The sequence below is a fragment of the Drosophila suzukii genome, chromosome 3 (genome assembly GCF_043229965.1).
Source record: "Drosophila suzukii chromosome 3, CBGP_Dsuzu_IsoJpt1.0, whole genome shotgun sequence".
NCBI classification, from domain to species: domain Eukaryota; kingdom Metazoa; phylum Arthropoda; class Insecta; order Diptera; family Drosophilidae; genus Drosophila; species Drosophila suzukii.
In genome coordinates, this window is record NC_092082.1 from 27,158,745 (window position 1) to 27,177,552 (window position 18,808).

Below are 18,808 nucleotides of genomic sequence, written 5' to 3' on the forward strand. Positions count from 1 at the left end.
CGTCTCTGTGTTTGGTTTTTTAGTAACTGCTTTTGATTTCATAGTAAATCCCACCAGTTGCGGAGAAGGGGAAAAGTCCGCCCGGGCAGAGATCCGCGATGCCCGGGTAAGGCGATAGTTAGAACAGGGGGTCGCCATGTCCCTGAGCACACCGTTTAAGACTGGGCTAGTTTTGATCCGGGCCCCCAGCCAGGCTGACTCTTGGCACGGTCCGTATTACACCGTAGTCCGGCCCGGAGTGAGATGAGTTTGGGAGGGGAGTTGGGTAGGTGTTGTGTTGGGAGTGGGTTTGTGTAAAGCAACTATTTAGATGCGGCTGAACAACTCGCATCGTCGGTATTGCTTCGTTGCAAGATACCCGCTGGCTGTCCGGGACTATTTATTTACTGGGGTTTCAATCCATGGTACCGTGTTTGACTTATCCCACCAGCTTATTCACAGTTGACCTCGAGAGAGGTCGTCCGCTATCCGCAACCTGCGACCCGCCCGGTTGCCCCAGCTAGGCGACTTTGGAACCATCTCACAAGTTTCTCAGCCGAGTGTATTTATGGTATATAGTAGATATTTTTTTGACTGAATTACCGCAGTCACTCTAACTTTTACATATGTTGTTTATTTTTTTTTTGCAAATGGTAAGTATCTCATTTTAAATTGTAATTACTTGATGTTTGTATAATTCCAACATATTTATTTCTTGGACACTGTAACGTGCTTTTCGGTGGCTGACTACACAGACTGTACTACACAAAGTCAAATGGCTGGTCAAAGATGCCGAACTGGGCAAGGAAAACTTCTATCGAGGACAGAAGGAGGACTTCCTGGCGCTGATGCAAAGCTACAGGAGGCATTCGAGTAGGGCGTGATCGGTCATTTATTGCTAGGACCTGGAATTCTCTTTATAATTGACCCGAAATATATAAAAAATAAATATTTACAGCGATCTTAGGGGTTTACAATATTTATTTGCTTATTATTATTATTTGTTTATTTTAAGACGCAATAAAGTAAAACAAAACTTTTAATATTGATATTACGAACATATCAATCTTATATGAAAGTATATCAGTTTAATATGAAAGCATATCAGATTGATATGAAAGCATATCAGCTTGAAATTAAAGCATATCAGTTAGATATTAAAAAATACAACAATTTGGTCACAACTTTGATATGTGCGCATATCAATCTGGTATGAAAATCACCAAATTGACATGTTCGAAAATACCAACTTCAAATGTTCGAACATACGAATATGATATGGCAACATAAGGGATCAAAATTCATATGCAAAAATACCCGATTGATGACCAGTTTTAGTATTAGGAAAAACATTCCTTGTAGGAAGTCGTCGATGACCTTAGGCATCACAAGTTGGCAAACTTAACTCGGAATCCTACGTTCCTTTTGTTGGTTGTCCTGCGTAGGGTTCCAGCCATCCGGGCGCTGATAAAACTGTAAGTCGCTGGTCGTATGCCTCCACCGCTCCATTTCTAACTCTGGTTGGGGATACTCCCTGGGTTAGTCAATCGTGATGGATCCCATTTTCCCAGTTGATGACTCTTTCGTAAGTGACTCCAGGTGTTTGATGGTGGTCAGGGGTCGGTGGCTCCATTGAAAATCAGTCTTCATTTGTTAATTTTATCCACTAAGGCCGCGTGGTTGGTCCTCATCCCTAATGTCGAAACTGCGAGTATTGACGCTGGTGTTGACTCCTGAGTTCTGGTCACCAATGGACTTGGCCTTGGGGTCCAGGCCTGGGTGTTCCATTGAGCGGCTAGCTCCGTGTCGATTGTCAGCGGGGACAGTAGTTGACTGGCAGTGGTCACGGCGTTCCCATAATGACTCTTCAGCTCGGCCATCCGGGACTGTGTTGCTTCCGAATGTCCTGACTCGCGGACGAAGGTTACCAGTCGTGCTTGTAGCTCCTCGACGGTTCCTGTGGCGTCGATGCCAAACTCTGCGAGTACGGCTTCCAGCTCGTGCTTTTTGCGTTAGGATATCCATGTTACACCCATGATATTGTTTTGATATGCTTGATCCTACTTTATTATTATTATACCAGTTACTCGTAGTATAAAATGGTAAACTAGATTCGTCGGAAAGTAAAGGAAGCGTTTCCGACCCCATAAAGTATATATATTCTTGGTCAGGATCACTAGCCGAGTCGATCTAGCCATGTCCGCCTGTCCGTCTGTCTGTCCGTCCAGATGAACGCTGAGATCTCGGAAACTATAAGAGCTAGGCTATTGAGATTTGGCAGATTTGAGATTTGGTATCTTACGCAGCGCAAGTTTGTCTCAGCAATGTGCCACGCCCACTCTAACGCCCACGAACCGCCCAAAAATGTGGGTCCTACAGTTTTGACGCTAGAATAAAATTTTTTACTGAAATGTATTGTCCTCATCAATAGCTATTGATTAAGCCAAAAAAAGTTGTCCACGCCCACTTTAACGCCCACAAACCGCCCACAAACTTAAAAAAATCATAAGTATATCTCAAAAAACTATAGAAGCTAGAGAACTGGGATTTCAGATTTAGATTCCGTAGCCTTGTACGCAGTGCAAGTTTGTTACGCAAAGATGAAACGGCCACTTTAACGCCCTCAAAGCGCCTAAGCTTGTGGCGCCCACAATTTTCATGCTATGAAATAGCTGAATAACGGGTATTTCTCCCTTGTTTTTTCTCTCCTTTTATCGACACTGCTTTGGGACCAAAGATTAACACTGCCGGGCGTTCTATTCTAAACTTTCCCTGAATTGTTATGACGAAATTGTCCTGATGTTCCTCGTCGTTGTTTCACTGCCTGAATTCCTTAGTTTTCTTAGATCCATTTGTCGTTGTCTCTCTGCCTGAATTTCATAGTTTTCTTAAGTCTCCTCGTAGTTGTTTCTCTGTCTGAATTTCTCAGCTTTGCTTACGTTTTCTCGTCGATGTCTCTCTCCCTGAATTTCTTAGCTTTGCTGGTCCTGCGCATGTTGTCGTCATGGCGCACCTACTGATTTCCTTAACTTGATTCTGGATTCTGGATTCTGGGTCAATATGCATATTAGAAATAAAAAGAACCCCAATAAATCTCACAAGTTAATGATTCTCAAATGTGATATATTCTCATACACACGTTTTTGTTTCCACCCCAGAACGTTTAACTGGTAAATTGTCTAAGATTCTCTCCTTTCCACAAATGGGTCATAAACATGTCATATTATGGGATTCAAGCAAGAGCTACCCCACCATGCGCACCTGTCCATTACCTGACCGCAATGAAAGGGACACATGCACAAGCCTGAAGGCGCTCATTGACAAGATAATGGGCCTCACGCCAACGACCTCTCGGCTGACTGCTAGCTCTAACACGTCCCATAATAGGGGTTGAAATCACGACCGCGCAACATCACGCAATTAGCATACATATCTCAGTTAAGAAATTTAAACTCGAAATAAAAAGTCAGAAGTTTATTTGTTTGCATAATAATACATTTATTCTTTTATTTTGGTATTGCGAACATGTTTTATTATATTATTTAATCTTTTTCAATTTTTTTTCTGGATTATAGTATATATTCATAACTTTGAGTGCTTCGTTTCTGTAATCCCAAATTCGATGGGATACACAAGTATCAACTGTCCCCTATTGGCTACCTGAGTATGAGGTTAGGTTAGGTTAGGGCGGCTGTCGGACTTTAGTGCGACACACTTAGACCTCTATGGGTCCATTGTGATACCGCATGATCTCATTCTTTTCCTTCTCTAGGGTCCCATGACTTATACGTTTAAACCTGTATTTAGCTGATCAGCATGTCTTCCACCCGGAAGATTTAATAAAAGCACTTACGCTTTTCAGATTAATCCCCGATATTTCGGTAAGACCGTCGAAGAAGGGGTTTCCTAGGTGTTTCATTATGTGTCTGCATAGGGCTGGACAGAAGCAGAAGGTGTTCTACCGCTTCTTCTTCTTCATCATCCCTGCAGCTTCTACAGAAGTCATTTTTTGGGGCTTTTAGCCTGCCGGCATGTGTGCCAACGTGCCAGTGGCCTGTAAGAGCTAGAATCAGCATTGTTTATCACAGGCCATGTCGTGTGAGAGACGACAATGTGGTGCGTTTTTATATTTAGCTTGCAAGTTGCCATGAGCTTACCGACATTCTCCTTTCCTGGGAGGTGAGGCTTGATGGTGCCCTGCCTGGCTATCTCGTCCGCTATGCACTTGCCTACGATATCCCGGTGACCCGATAGTAAACTGATAAGCCATCTCGTGGATAGATTTGCGACAGTCTGCTATTGTACGGGAGTTGGTGTTTGTCGAGTAGATCTATTTAATAGCCGCTTGGTTGTTACTATATATATTTAAGTGTCCTCTTTGGAGGCTAATGTTCCCTTAACAGGTAAGTGCTTCTTTTATAGCGTCGACCTCCGCTTGGAAGACGCTACAGTGGTCCGGGAGCCTGAATGACTTCCTGATATCTAATTGTTCGGAGTGTACACCTCCGCAAAGTTGTCCTTCTAATTTGGAGCCATCTGTAAAGAAGCAGATTGCGTCCGTCGTGCCCGGTCGGCCTTGCTCCCATTCCTCTCTGTCTGGAATCAGGGCCTCAAAGTGTTTGTGACTATATTCAATGGATTTGCATAGCCTTTCCATGCCTGCTAAGTCCAGGCTAGGGAGGTTCAAGATCGCATTCAGCGCTTCAATCGGGGTGGTTCGATGGGCTCCACTAATACACAAAGCCGCCATTCGCGGAGGAGTCAGTATGCATTGTTTGTGTAGAGCGGTCCACCACAGAGCCACTCCGGATAGTAGGATTGGCTTGACTACCGCTGTGTATACCTAGTTGACTATTCTAGGGGACATGCCCCATCGTAGCCCAATTGCTTTTTTACAGGAGTAAAGTGCAATTGTCGATTTATTGGTTCTCTCTTGGTTATTTAAGCCCCATTTGAGACGCTTATCTAATACTAACCCCAAGTATCTGGCGTGATCGCTAAAGGAGAGATTACAATTGTTTAAAATAGGTGGCCTGAGTTGTGGGACTTTCAATCTATTTGTAAATAGAACAAGTTCCGTTTTTGAGGAATTTACCTCAAGTCCGTTCTCTATCGTCCATACCGATAGTATTTTTAGTTAAGCGGTCATAAGATCGCAAAGGGTTTGTGGATACTTTCCATTAAATATAATAGCGACATCGTCTGCGTATGCCACTGCCCTACAGTCTCCTCCCTCTAGAATCCGCAGGAGGATATACTTCGATATTCCACAGGAGGGGTGATAGTACACCTCCATGCGGGGTGCCTCTGCTCACTAGTCTAGTCTGGGTTGAATCCTTAGTGTGGCTGTGACCATTCTGCTTATCAGCAATTTATGGATCAACCCCACCTTTGGCGACTCAACCCCTAGTTCTGTGAGAGATTCTGTTATAGCAATGGGAAGCACGTTATTGAAGGCTCCCTCTATGTCCAAGAAGGCGATCAGTGTGTATTCCTTAAGGTCAGGCAGGGCGTCGGCGCGTACTGTTGTCATTGGTTGACTCTCCTCGGTGGATCCGTCGTTGTCGAGCCTTGCTAAGAGTTCTTCGCCTGATGTGGCTTCAGGGTCCCACTCCCGAAGAGGCTCTGTCTGCTGGGGCGACTTACTCATGGTACTGGTTGCTTGTTCATGGAATGGTGTGCCGCCTGTTGTGGAAGTTACTAGCGGTTTTGGTTGTAGACTATGCATCTCTCCTCCGCATCCTATAGTGGCCCGGTTAGAACATGAAAACCATTCCTAGTAGGAAGTTGTCGATGACCTTAGGCATCACAAGTTGGCTAGGGTCTCAGCCATCCGGGCGCTGATAAAACCGTGAGTCGCTGGTCGTATCCGCCGCTCAATTTCTAACTCTGGTTGGGGATATTCCCTGGGTTAGTCAATAGTAAGGATCCCAATTTTCCCGGTTGATGACTCCTTCGTAGGTGACTAACAGGTGCGTTAGTTCACCGAAGTGGATCTGGAAGTCCTGTCTCCTAGTGGTCAACTGCTACTCCGGCAGCATGTTGTCCTACAATCGCTCCAGTTTCTGCTCTGAATTGTATTCGGCCCGGCACATCAACAATCGACCAAACATTTCTAAAATTTCTCGACGGTTCCTGTGGCGTCGATGCCAAACTCTGCGAGTACGGCTTCCAGCTCGTGCTTCTTGCGTTAGGATATCCATGTTACACCCATGATATTGTTTTGATATGATTGATCCTACTTTATTATTATTTTTTTCTCTCCTTTTATCGACACTGCTTTGAGGGGACTGTACTTTTGAGACCAAAGATAAACACTACTGGCCGTTCTATTCTATATTTTATTTCTAATCATGACCGAGCAACATCTCGCATTTAGCCGACATATCTCAGTCAAGAAATTTAAACTCGAAAAAATGATCTTTCCTTTCCCACCTGCAAGCAAGTATGTGCGACCTCTTCTAACCAACAATCTCCTTTATTCTATGATTTGGTGGCTCCTTTATCGATTTGATGGTGTCCTATTGGTTACACTTGCATCAAATATTTTTCAAAATCAATACTTCTCATCTCTTCTAAGGATTGAATAGTCGATGTAACCTACTAGAATTGCCTATATTGTCTTCGAATTTACAAAAATATTTTATAAGCACCTCTCACCTTCAATATTATCGTAGACGCACTTCAAACACTATAAATGATCAAGGAGAATAGTTAGTCTACCAAAAATAGTATTGAAGTGGCAACTCTGTTACGTCAAACACAACTTAAGTAAAAGTAATCGAGCAAAATATAAATAAAATAAAATGAACAGCCAAACTCAGCTTTGTCAATCCTGCAAGTGTTTCTTGCAAAAGAATAAGTGGGCAAATCATGTCCATTTGGAGTTGCATAAGCGAAATGCAATTCAATCCCTTGAAGGAAGGGTCAAAAAAATATCTGAGGAATTCAAGGGAAGAGTACTGCATTACATGTATGTAAATCGGGCTTGATATTACCTGAGAATTTCTTGAGAAAAGCTGGAATGTCACTGGTACCTCATCTCTGCATTCTATTAGAAAAGTTATACATCAGCAAAAGTGAACTTTGAACTGTTCCCAGAGTAAATACTTTTTAAAGATGAATCTGAAGAAATTAAAATGAAAAGTTTTCAAAGTAAAATTACTATTATGAATAAAGATTATGATTTAGAATGTATCTTTCATGAACATACCACGGAAATAATTTCTAAAACTCCAGAATAAAACAAGGAAGAACGCTATAGTCGAGTACCTCGACTATCAGATACCCGTTACTCAGCTTTATGGAGATATGCAAGCAGCAAAGCGAGATTAAAATGCGCCACCTACCGGCGGTATACAGATTTAAGCGTTATGGGCGTTAGAGTGGGCGTGGATCAATCGATAGGTATCGACGAGACCAATACATTTCAGTTAAAATTTTTTATCTAGCATGAAAATTGTGGGCGTCACAGGTTTTCGCGGTTTGTGGGCGTTAAAGTGGGCGTGGCAAACTTTTTTTTGGGTCAATCGATAGGTATTGATGAGAACAATACATTTCAGTTAAAATTTTTATTCTAGCATCAAAACTGTAGGAGCCACAGTTTTGGGCGGTTTGTGGGCGTTAGAGTGGGCGTGGCACTGTGCCGAAACAAACTTGCGCTGCGTAAGAAGCTCAGGAATCTGCACGCCAAATCTCAATAGCCTAGCTCCCATAGTTTCCGAGATCTCAGCGTTCATCCGGACGGACAGACAGACGGACAGACGGACAGACGGACAGACGGACAGACGGACAGACGGACAGACGGACATGGCTAGATCGACTCGGCTAGTGATCCTGATCAAGAATATATATACTTTGTGGGGTCGGAAACGCTTCCTTCTGCCTGTTACATACTTTCCGACGAATCTAGTATACCCTTTTACTCTACGAGTAACGGGTATAAAGAGAGAGATAGTGGATGGTCTCTTATAAAATTGATTCCATTGGAAATGAATGTGAATCATTATACATCGATGGCCGGTTCTTTTATACCACTATGCATCTCTTCCGCATCCTATGGTGGCCCGGTTAAAACAGGAAAAACATTCCTAATTGGAAGTCGTCGATGACCTTAGGCATCACGTTGGCTAACTTAAATCGGAATCGTACGTTCCTTTTGTTGGTTGTCCTGCGTAGGGTTCCAGCCATCCGGGCGCTGATAAAACTGTAAGTCGCTGGTCGTATGCCTCCACCGCTCCATTTCTAATTCTGGTTGGGGATACTCCCTGGGTTAGTCAATCGTGATGGATCCCATTTTTCCCAGTTGATGACTTTTTCGTAAGTGACTCCAGGTGTTCGATGGTGGTTAGGGGTCGGTGGCTCCATCGAAAATGAGTCTTCATTTGTTAATTTTATCCACTATGGCCGCGTGGTTGGTCCTCGTCCCTAATGTCGGAACTGCGAGTATTGAAGCTGGTGTTGATTCCTGAGTTCTGGTCACCAATGGACTTGGCCTTGCGGTCCAGGCCTGGGTGTTCCATTGAGCGGCTAGCTCCGTGTCCCCGCTGAGTAGTTTACTGGCAGTGGTCACGGCATTGCCATAATGACGCTTCAGCTCGTCCAGCCGGGACTGCGTTGCTTCCGAATGTCCTGACTCGCGGACGAAGGTTACCAGTCGTGCTTGTAGCTCCTCGACGGTTCCTGTGGCGTCGATGCCAAACTCTGCGAGTACGGCTTCCAGCTCGTGCTTTTTGCGTTAGGATATCCATGTTACACCCATGATATTGTTTTGATATGCTTAATCCTACTTTATTATTATTATACCCGTTACTCGTAGAGTAATATGGTATACTACTTGTAGATTCGTCGGAAAGTATGTAACAGGCAGAAGGAAGCGTTTCCGACCCTATAAAGTATATATATTCTTGGTCAGGATCGCTAGCCGAGTCGATCTAGCCATGTCCGCCTGTCCGTCTGTCTGTCCGTCCGGATGAACGCTGAGATCTCGGAAACTATAAGAGCTATGCGATTGAGATTTGGCATGTAGATTCCTGAGTTTCTTACGCAGCGCAAGTTTGTTTCAGCAGAGTGCCACGCCCACTCTAACGCCCACGAACCGCACTAAACTGTGGCTCCTACAGTTTTGACGCTGGAATATAATTTTTCACTGAAATGTATTGTCCTCATCAATACCTATTGATTAAGCCAAAAAAAGTTTGCCACGCCCACTTTAACGCCCACAAACCGCCCACAAACTTCAAAGAATCGTAAGTATGAACGCGGATATCTCAGAAACTATAGAAGCTAGAGAACTGGGACTTCAAGTTTAGATTCCGTAGCCTTGTACGCAGTCCAAGTTTGTTACGCAAAGATGAAACACCCACTTTAACGCCAACAAGCCAGCTAAGCTTGTGGCGCGCACAATTTTCATGCTAGAAAAATATGTTTACTGAAAGGTTTTAGTCTCGTCAATACCTATCGATTTACCCCAAAAAAAAAGTTTGCCACTCCCACTCTAACGCCCATAACGCCTAAATCTGTCTACCGCCCACATAACCATATATGGAGATCGCGGGTAGGTGGAGCATTTCAATATCGCTTTACTGCTTTCATATCCCCATTTCCCTTTGGTCTCTTTAGCTGAGTAACGGGTATCTGATAGTCGAGGTAGTCTTTTGGGACCAAAGATTAACACTGCCGGGCGTTCTATTTTATACTTTCCCTGAATTGTTTGCCGAAATTGTCCTGATGTTCCTCGTCGTTGTTTTTTCCTTAGTTTTCTTAGATCTCCTTGTCGTTGTCTCTCTGTCTGAATTTCATAGTTTTCTTAAGTCTTAAGTCTTAGGTTTTCTCGACGATGTCTCTCTCCATAAATTTCTTAGCTTTGCTGGTCCTGCGCATGTTGCCCGCCGCATGTTGTCGTCATGGCGCACCTACTGATTTCCCCAACTTGACTTGACACAGTAGTATGAAAACGCGGATTCTGGGACAATGTACATACTAGAAATAAAAAGAACCCCAATAAATCTCACAAGTTAACGATTCTCAAATGTGAAATATTCTCATACTCACGTTTTTTTTTCCGCCCCAGAACGTTTAACTGGTACACTGTCTAAGATTCTCTCCTTTCCACAATTGGGTCATAAACATGTCATATTATGGGATTCAAGCAGGAGCTACCCCAGCATGCGCACCTGTCCATTACCTGGCCGCAATAAAAGGGACACATGCACAAGCCTGAAGGCGCACGCTCATTGACAAGATAATGGGCCTCACGCCAACGACCTCTCGGCTGACTGCTAGCTCTAACACGTGCCATAATAGGGGTCGAAATCACGACCGCGCAACATCTCGCAACTTGCAGACATATCTCAGTTAAGAAATTTAAGCTCGAAATAAAAAGTCAGAAGTTTACTTTGTAGTATAATAATAACTGTCCCCTATTGGCTACCTGAGTATGAGACTAGGTTATGTTAGAGCGGCTGTCGGACTGTAGTCCGACACACTTAGACCTCTATGGGTCCATTGTGATACCGCATGATCTCGTTCTTTTCCTTCTCTAGGGTCCCATGACTTATATGTTTCAACCTGCGCTTTGCTGATCAGCATGTCTTCCACCCGGAAGATTTAATAAAAGCACTTACGTTTTTCAGATTAGTCCTCGATATTTCGGTAAGATCGTCGAAGAAGGGGTTTCCTAGGTGTTTCATTCTGAGTTTGCATAGGGCTGGACAGAAGCAGAAGGTGTTCTACCGCATCTTCTTCTTCTTCATCCCTGCAGCTTCTACAGAAGTCATTTTAAGGGGCTTTTAGCCTGCCGGCATGTGTGCCAACGAGCCAGTGGCCTGTAAGAGTTCGAATCAGCATTGTTTATCGCAGGCCATGTCTGGTGAGAGATACGACTCTGTGGTGCGTTTTGCCAATGGGTGTTGGCTAGTTTGTAAAAGTAGTTTTTTATATTTAGCTTGCAAGTTGCCATGGGCATACCGACATTCTTCTTTCCTGGGAGGACAGGCTTGATGGTGCCCTGCCTGGCTAACTATGCAGTTGCCTACGATATCCCGGTGATCCGAAACCCATATTAGGCTGATAGTAAACTGATAAGCCATCTCGTGGAGAGATCTGCGGCAGTCTGCTATTTTACGGGAGTTGGTGTTTGTCGAGTAGATCTATTTAATAGCCGCTTGGGTGTCACTATAGATATTAAGGTTTCCTCTTTGGAGGCTAATGTTCCCTTAACAGGTTAGTGCTTTTTTTATAGCGTGGACCTCCGCTTGGAAGACGCTACAGTGGTCCGGGACCCTGAATGACTTCTTGATATCTAATTGTTCGGAGTATACACCTCCGCCAAATTATCCTTCTAATTTGGAACCATCTGTAAGGAAGCAGGTTGCGTCCGTCGTGCCCGGTCGGCCCTGCTCCCTGTGTGTGACTATATTCAATGGATTTGCATAGATTCGTTATCTTCGGAATCGATTTATCATGCTGGATGCAGCTATGTGCAGCTCACAAAATGGTTTATTTTTAGATACCTGTCAGTCTGCAAGCGTAGTCTTTTTTCAGTATGGCGCAGCGAAAATGATTTTCGAAAAAGATTTTCAGCCCTGGAGAACTATATTTATTCAAATGCTAATGAAAAACCGAAATGCATTGAGGAGGAGCATGACTTAATAGCTGAAAGTTTTCAACACAATTTGCAGCTTACAATGATCGATGGCAAAGTATTCAGCGTGGTTGCAGAGTGTTCTTCGCAAGCATGCGGCATATGTAAGGCCACGCCCAAAATGATGAATGACTTAGATCTCGTTGCGAGTTTGCCGAAATGCGAAGACTTATATGAATTTGGAATATCGACTTTACATGCCTGGATTCGCTGTTTTGAGTGCATGTTACATGTGGGATATCGACTTCCAATCAAAAAGTGGCAGGTCTGCGGCTTGGACAAAAACATTGTTAATAAAAGGAAAGAAGAGATCCAAGAAAGGTTCAGGATCGAAATGGCTTTATTAGTGGATATCCCAATGCAAGGTTCTGGCAACACAAACAATATAAATTGTCTGCTGAAATAACTGGCGTAAATGAAAACTTAAAAAGAAGACTTGGTGTGATTTTACGCAGTATGGCTTCAGGATATGCCATAAATATTGACAGCATTCGTAAGTACGCCTTACAAACCGCAAAAATGTTTGTAAGTGAGTACCCTTGGTACTACATGCCAACCTCGGTACATAGAATATTACTTCAGGGAGCTGATGTTATTGAATGTGTACCACTTCCTATTGGGATGATGTCGGAAGAAGCCTTGGAGGCAAGAAATAAAGATTTTCGGAAGTTTCGGCTAAAGCATTGTCGTAAAACTTCACGCACACATATAATGGAGGATTTGATGAACTCATTACATATATCTTCAGATCCCCTAATAACGAGTTTAAGCAAAAGTCCGTCTCGCCATTCAAATATTGATATTTTTTTGGATGAGGATGTAAAAAATATACTTTGTAATGCCTTCGATGAATAAATAATACATGAATTAGACAAGGAGTTAAAATTGGAAAAATCAGAAAAATTTCTTTCATGCAGAAAAAATAAATGTTATTTAGACAACAAAATTGTTATAAATATAAGAAATTACGAAAATAAAAGCTTGTGACTTAAACCAACAAAATATATATGGAATAATTTAAAAAAAATTTTAATTCCCTTTGTTATTAAATTTGAATGTATTTGCACCATGTCTGGTGAGAGATACGACACTGTGATGCGTTTTGCCAATGGGTGTTGCCTAGTTTGTAAAAGTAGTTTTTTATATTAAGCTTGCAAGTTGCCATGGGCATACCGACATTCTCCTTTCCTGGGAGAAGAGGCTTGATGGTGCCCTGCCTGGCTAACTATGCAGTTGCCTACGATATTCCGGTGACCCGAAACCCATATTAGGCTGATAGTAAACTGATAAGCCATCTCGTGGATAGATCTGCGGTTTTTGTCACTGTCACTATATATATTTAGGTGTCCTCTTTGGAGGCTAATGTTTCCTTAACATGTTAGTGCTTCTTTTATAACATGGACCTCCGCTTGGAAGACGCTACAGTGGTCCGGGAGCCTGAATGACTTCCTGATTCTAATTGTTCGGAGTATACACCTCCGCCAACTTGTCCTTCTAATTTGAAGCCATCTGTAAGGAAGCAGATTGCGTCCGTTGCGCCCGGTCGGCCCTGCACCCTTTCCTCTCTGTCTGGAATCAGGTCCTCAAAGGTGTATGACTATATTCAATGGATTTGCATAGATTCGTTATCTTCGGAATCGATTTATCATGCTGGAGAATTTTAGCATGGCCATAAAATTTGGCTTTCCACTTCCCGGTGTCTCTCAGTCGAATAGCTGCCGATTTGGCCCTTTCCATGCCTGCTAAGTTCAGGCTAGGGAGGTTCAAGATCGCATTCAGCTCTTCATTCGAGGTGGTTCGAAGGGCTCCACTAATACACAAAGCCGCCATTCGCGGAGGAGTCAGAATGCATTGTTTGCGTAGAGCGGTCCACCACAGAGCCACTTCGTATAGTAGGATTGGCTTGACATCCGCTGTGTATACCTAGTTGACTATTCTAGGGGACATGCCCCTTCGTAGCCCAATTGTCTTTTTACAGGAGTAAAGTGTAAGTATCAAGTATCTGGCGTGATCGCTAAAGGAGAGATTACAATTGTTTAGAATAGGTGGGCTGAGTTGTGGGACCTTCTATCTATTTGTAAATAGAACAAGTTCCGTTTTTGAAGGATTTACCCCAAGTCCGTTCTCTAGCGTTAATTCCGATAGTATTTTTAGTTTAGCGGTCATAAGATCGCAAAGTGTTTGTGGATATTTTCCATTAAATATAATAGCGACGTCGTCTGCGTATGCCACTGCCTTACAGCCTCCTCCCTCTAGAATCCGCAAGAGGATATACTGCGATACTCCACAGGAGGGGTGATAGTACACCTCCTTGCGGGGTGCCTCTGTTCACTAGTCCAGTCTGGGTTGAATACTTACTGTGGCTGTGACCATTCTGCTTATTAGCAATTTATGGATCAACACCACCATTGGCGACTCAACCCCTAGTTCTGTGAGAAATTCTGTTATAGCAATGGGATGCACGTTATTGAAGGCTCCCTCTATGTCCAGGAAGGCGATCAGTGTGTATTCCTTGATGCTGAGTGATTTCTCGGTGCTGCTTACCACCAAGTGTAGCGCCGATTCGGTTGACTTACCTTTGGTATAAGCGTGTTGTGCCTCTGATATTAGCGTCGGGACGATAGTGGTCCTTATGTGTAGGCTTATCATTCTTTCAAAGGTCTTTAGCAGGAATGATGTTAGGCTTATTTTCCTAAAATCCTTTGCTGTGGTGTGGGTGGCCTTCCCTGCCTTGGGAATGAAAACCACCTTCGTTTCTTGCCATGCTCTTGGTAGTTCTCCTACCGCCAGGATGGAGTGGAAGATTTTCTTCAACCAGCTTATAGCTATTTGTCCTGCTTGTTGGCTGTGAGCCGGTGTTATCCCGTCCGGACCCGGCGATTTGTATGGTTTCAAACTATGAACCATTTCATGTTGCGGTCTTATAGGAGTGGATCTAATTCGATTCCCTCTCCTACTCCTCTTTCTGGAGGATGACCCGTCTGTTGGCTCCCCGGGAAATGAGCGTCTAGGAGCAGGTCCAAGGACTCTTTACTGAAGTCCGAGCATGATCCGTTTGCTTTCTGAAGATAGCCCAAAGGTGCGGCTGTCTTAGAGAGTATTTTCCTGAGCCTTGCGGCATCAGTCGTTCTTTCTATGTCAGAGCAGAAGGTCTGCCATGCAGTTCGTTTTGCTCTTCTAATGGCCTTTTTGTAAGAGGCTAGTTCATACTTGAAGTTCTGCCAGTTAGTGTCCGCATTTCCCGCCTTTGCTGTGTTAAACAGGCATCTGCAGTTGGTTCTGAGGATTGATCGTTGTTGGGTCCACCAGGGGGGTTTTTCCCTCTCCTTGGTTTCCCTGTGGGGCATGCTACTTTGAAGGCAGTGATGCATGCTTCTGTGAATTTATTTACTGTTCTGTCCAGCTCCTGTGGGCTTGTTATGATTTCTGACGGTTCCATGGGAAGGATATTCGTCAGAACTTCTTTGTACCTGTGCCAGTCGGCTCGTCTGGGGTTAGCGAAGCTGACCGGCAAAGGCGAATCAAGGGACAATACGGTTTTTATGGATCTATGGTCCGAAAAGGAATGCTCGTCAGGGACTGAACAGTTTTTTACTCCGCCTTCGAGTGAGTCTGATACCAAAGTTAGATCTATGATCGCTTGGCAAGTTTTAGTTATGAATGTAGGGACATTGCCCCTATTGCATAAGAATAAGTTCGAATTTAGAATAAAATCACCTCTGTCATTGACGTTTGGGCAACCCCACTGGGTGTGATGGGCGTTGGCGTCACAGCCTATTACCAAACCTTTTGAGCTTTTCGCATTCCTCTGACCAGCGCATCTGGGGGGTTTTCCTTTTCAAAGGCCAAGTAGGCCGATAGTACCCTTATAGAGCCATTTTGCAGCTCCACGATTACTGCGGTGTTGTCTCCGTTGCTGTAATTGCGAAGCAGAAATATACTAAGATTCATTTTGGCTAATATGCAGGTTCGAATTTTACCTTCTTTGGGGAAAGGACTCCACTTCCTTCCACTTGTTCCTGGGAAACCAGCCCTCCGGATTGCCCTTGTCAATAAGACCGAGTAAGATGGCTGGATCTTAGATCTCTTCGCCGATGGTCCGTGTAGTTCGAGGGACCGCTGCCTTTCCGCCTGAGCCCCTTCTTGAGTGGGCTTATCCTGCCCGTAGTTAGGAAGCACCTTCCTTGCCCATTCTACCTTCTTTAGCCATTCAGGCATAGGGGTGGCAATGTGGCTCCTAGTATGAGAGCGCAGAGTCTGGGCGGCAGTCCGCCTTTCTGAGTAAGTATATTTATTGGCGCCAGCGGGTGGCCCGAGCGCATTGGCAGTGCCCACCGCTGCTTTAGGCGCAGAAGCGCCCGTGGCGGAGGCTTTCGCGGCTGGCTTTCTGCCACCCGTCATCCCCAGTTTGGGATAAGGCCCTTTCGGAACCGTGCTGGTGCGGATATTGGAACCAGTGTTCAGCTTATCCGAGTGTTTTGTAAGAGTTCCCGTCTCTGTGTTTGGTTTTTTAGTAACTGCTTTTGATTTCATAGTAAATCCCACCAGTTGCGGAGAAGGGGAAAAGTCCGCCCGGGCAGAGATCCGCGATGCCCGGGTAAGGCGATAGTTAGAACAGGGGGTCGCCATGTCCCTGAGCACACCGTTTGAGACTGGGCTAGTTTTGATCCGGGCCCCCAGCCAGGCTGACTCTTGGCACGGTCCGTATTACACCGTAGTCCGGCCCGGAGTGAGATGAGTTTGGGAGGGGAGTTGGGTAGGTGTTGTGTTGGGAGTGGGTTTGTGTAAAGCAACTATTTAGATGCGGCTGAACAACTCGCATCGTCGGTATTGCTTCGTTGCAAGATACCCGCTGGCTGTTCGGGACTGTTTATTTACTGGGGTTTCAATCCATGGTACCGTGTTTGACTTATCCCACCAGCTTATTCACAGTTGACCTCGAGAGAGGTCGTCCGCTATCCGCAACCTGCGACCCGCCCGGTTGCCCCAGCTAGGCGACTTTGGAAACATCTCACAAGTTCCTCAGCCGAGTGTATTTATGGTATATAGTAGATATTTTTTTGACTGAATTACCGCAGTCACTCTAACTTTTACATATGTTGTTTATTTTTTTTTTGCAAATGGTAAGTATCTCATTTTAAATTGTAATTACTTGATGTTTGTATAATTCCAACATATTTATTTCTTGGACACTGTAACGTGCTTTTCGGTGGCTGACTACACAGACTGTACTACACAAAGTCAAATGGCTGGTCAAAGATGCCGAACTGGGCAAGTTGGCGTCCACCACTTCGCTGGAAAACTTCTATCGAGGACAGAAGGAGGACTTCCTGGCGCTGATGCAAAGCTACAGGAGGCATTCGAGTAGGGCGTGATCGGTCATTTATTGCTAGGACCTGGAATTCTCTTTATAATTGACCCGAAATATATAAAAAATAAATATTTACAGCGATCTTAGGGGTTTACAATATTTATTTGCTTATTATTATTATTTGTTTATTTTAAGACGCAATAAATTAAAACAAAACTTATAAATATTGATTTTACGAACATATCAATCTTATATGAAAGTATATCAGTTTAATATGAAAGCATATCAGATTGATATGAAAGCATATCAGCTTGAAATTAAAGCATATCAGTTAGATATTAAAAAATACAACAATTTGGTCACAACTTTGATATGTGCGCATATCAATCTGGTATGAAAATCACCAAATTGACATGTTCGAAAATACCAACTTCAAATGTTCGAACATACGAATATGATATGGCAACATAAGGGATCAAAATTCATATGCAAAAATACCCGATTGATGACCAGTTTTAGTATTAGGAAAAACATTCCTTGTAGGAAGTCGTCGATGACCTTAGGCATCACAAGTTGGCAAACTTAACTCGGAATCCTACGTTCCTTTTGTTGGTTGTCCTGCGTAGGGTTCCAGCCATCCGGGCGCTGATAAAACTGTAAGTCGCTGGTCGTATGCCTCCACCGCTCCATTTCTAACTCTGGTTGGGGATACTCCCTGGGTTAGTCAATCGTGATGGATCCCATTTTCCCAGTTGATGACTCTTTCGTAAGTGACTCCAGGTGTTTGATGGTGGTCAGGGGTCGGTGGCTCCATTGAAAATGAGTCTTCATTTGTTAATTTTATCCACTAAGGCCGCGTGGTTGGTCCTCATCCCTAATGTCGAAACTGCGAGTATTGACGCTGGTGTTGACTCCTGATTTCTGGTCACCAATGGACTTGGCCTTGGGGTCCAGGCCTGGGTGTTCCATTGAGCGGCTAGCTCCGTGTCGATTGTCAGCGGGGACAGTAGTTGACTGGCAGTGGTCAAGGCGTTCCCATAATGACGCTTCAGCTCGGCCATCCGGGACTGTGTTGCTTCCGAATGTCCTGACTCGCGGACGAAGGTTACCAGTCGTGCTCGAAGCTCATCGACAGTTCCTGTGGCGTCGATGCCAAACTCTGCGAGTACGGCTTCCAGCTCGTGCTTTTTGCGTTAGGATATCCATGTTACACCCATGATATTGTTTTGATATGCTTGATCCTACTTTATTATTATTATACCAGTTACTCGTAGTATAAAATGGTAAACTAGATTCGTCGGAAAGTAAAGGAAGCGTTTCCGACCCCATAAAGTATATATATTCTTGGTCAGGATCACTAGCCGAGTCGATCTAGCCATGTCCGCCTGTCCGTCTGTCTGTCCGTCCAGATGAACGCTGAGATCTCGGAAACTATAAGAGCTAGGCTATTGAGATTTGGCAGATTTGAGATTTGGTATCTTACGCAGCGCAAGTTTGTCTCAGCAATGTGCCACGCCCACTCTAACGCCCACGAACCGCCCAAAACTGTGGGTCCTACAGTTTTGACGCTAGAATAAAATTTTTTACTGAAATGTATTGTCCTCATCAATAGCTATTGATTAAGCCAAAAAAAGTTGTCCACGCCCACTTTAACGCCCACAAACCGCCCAAAACTGTGGGTCCTACAGTTTTGACGCTAGAATAAAATTTTTTACTGAAATGTATTGTCCTCATCAATACCTATTGATTAAGCCACGCCCACTTTAACGCCCACAAACCGCCCACAAACTTCAAAAAATCGTAAGTATATCTCAAAAAACTATAGAAGCTAGAGAACTGGGATTTCAGATTTAGATTCCGTAGCCTTGTACGCA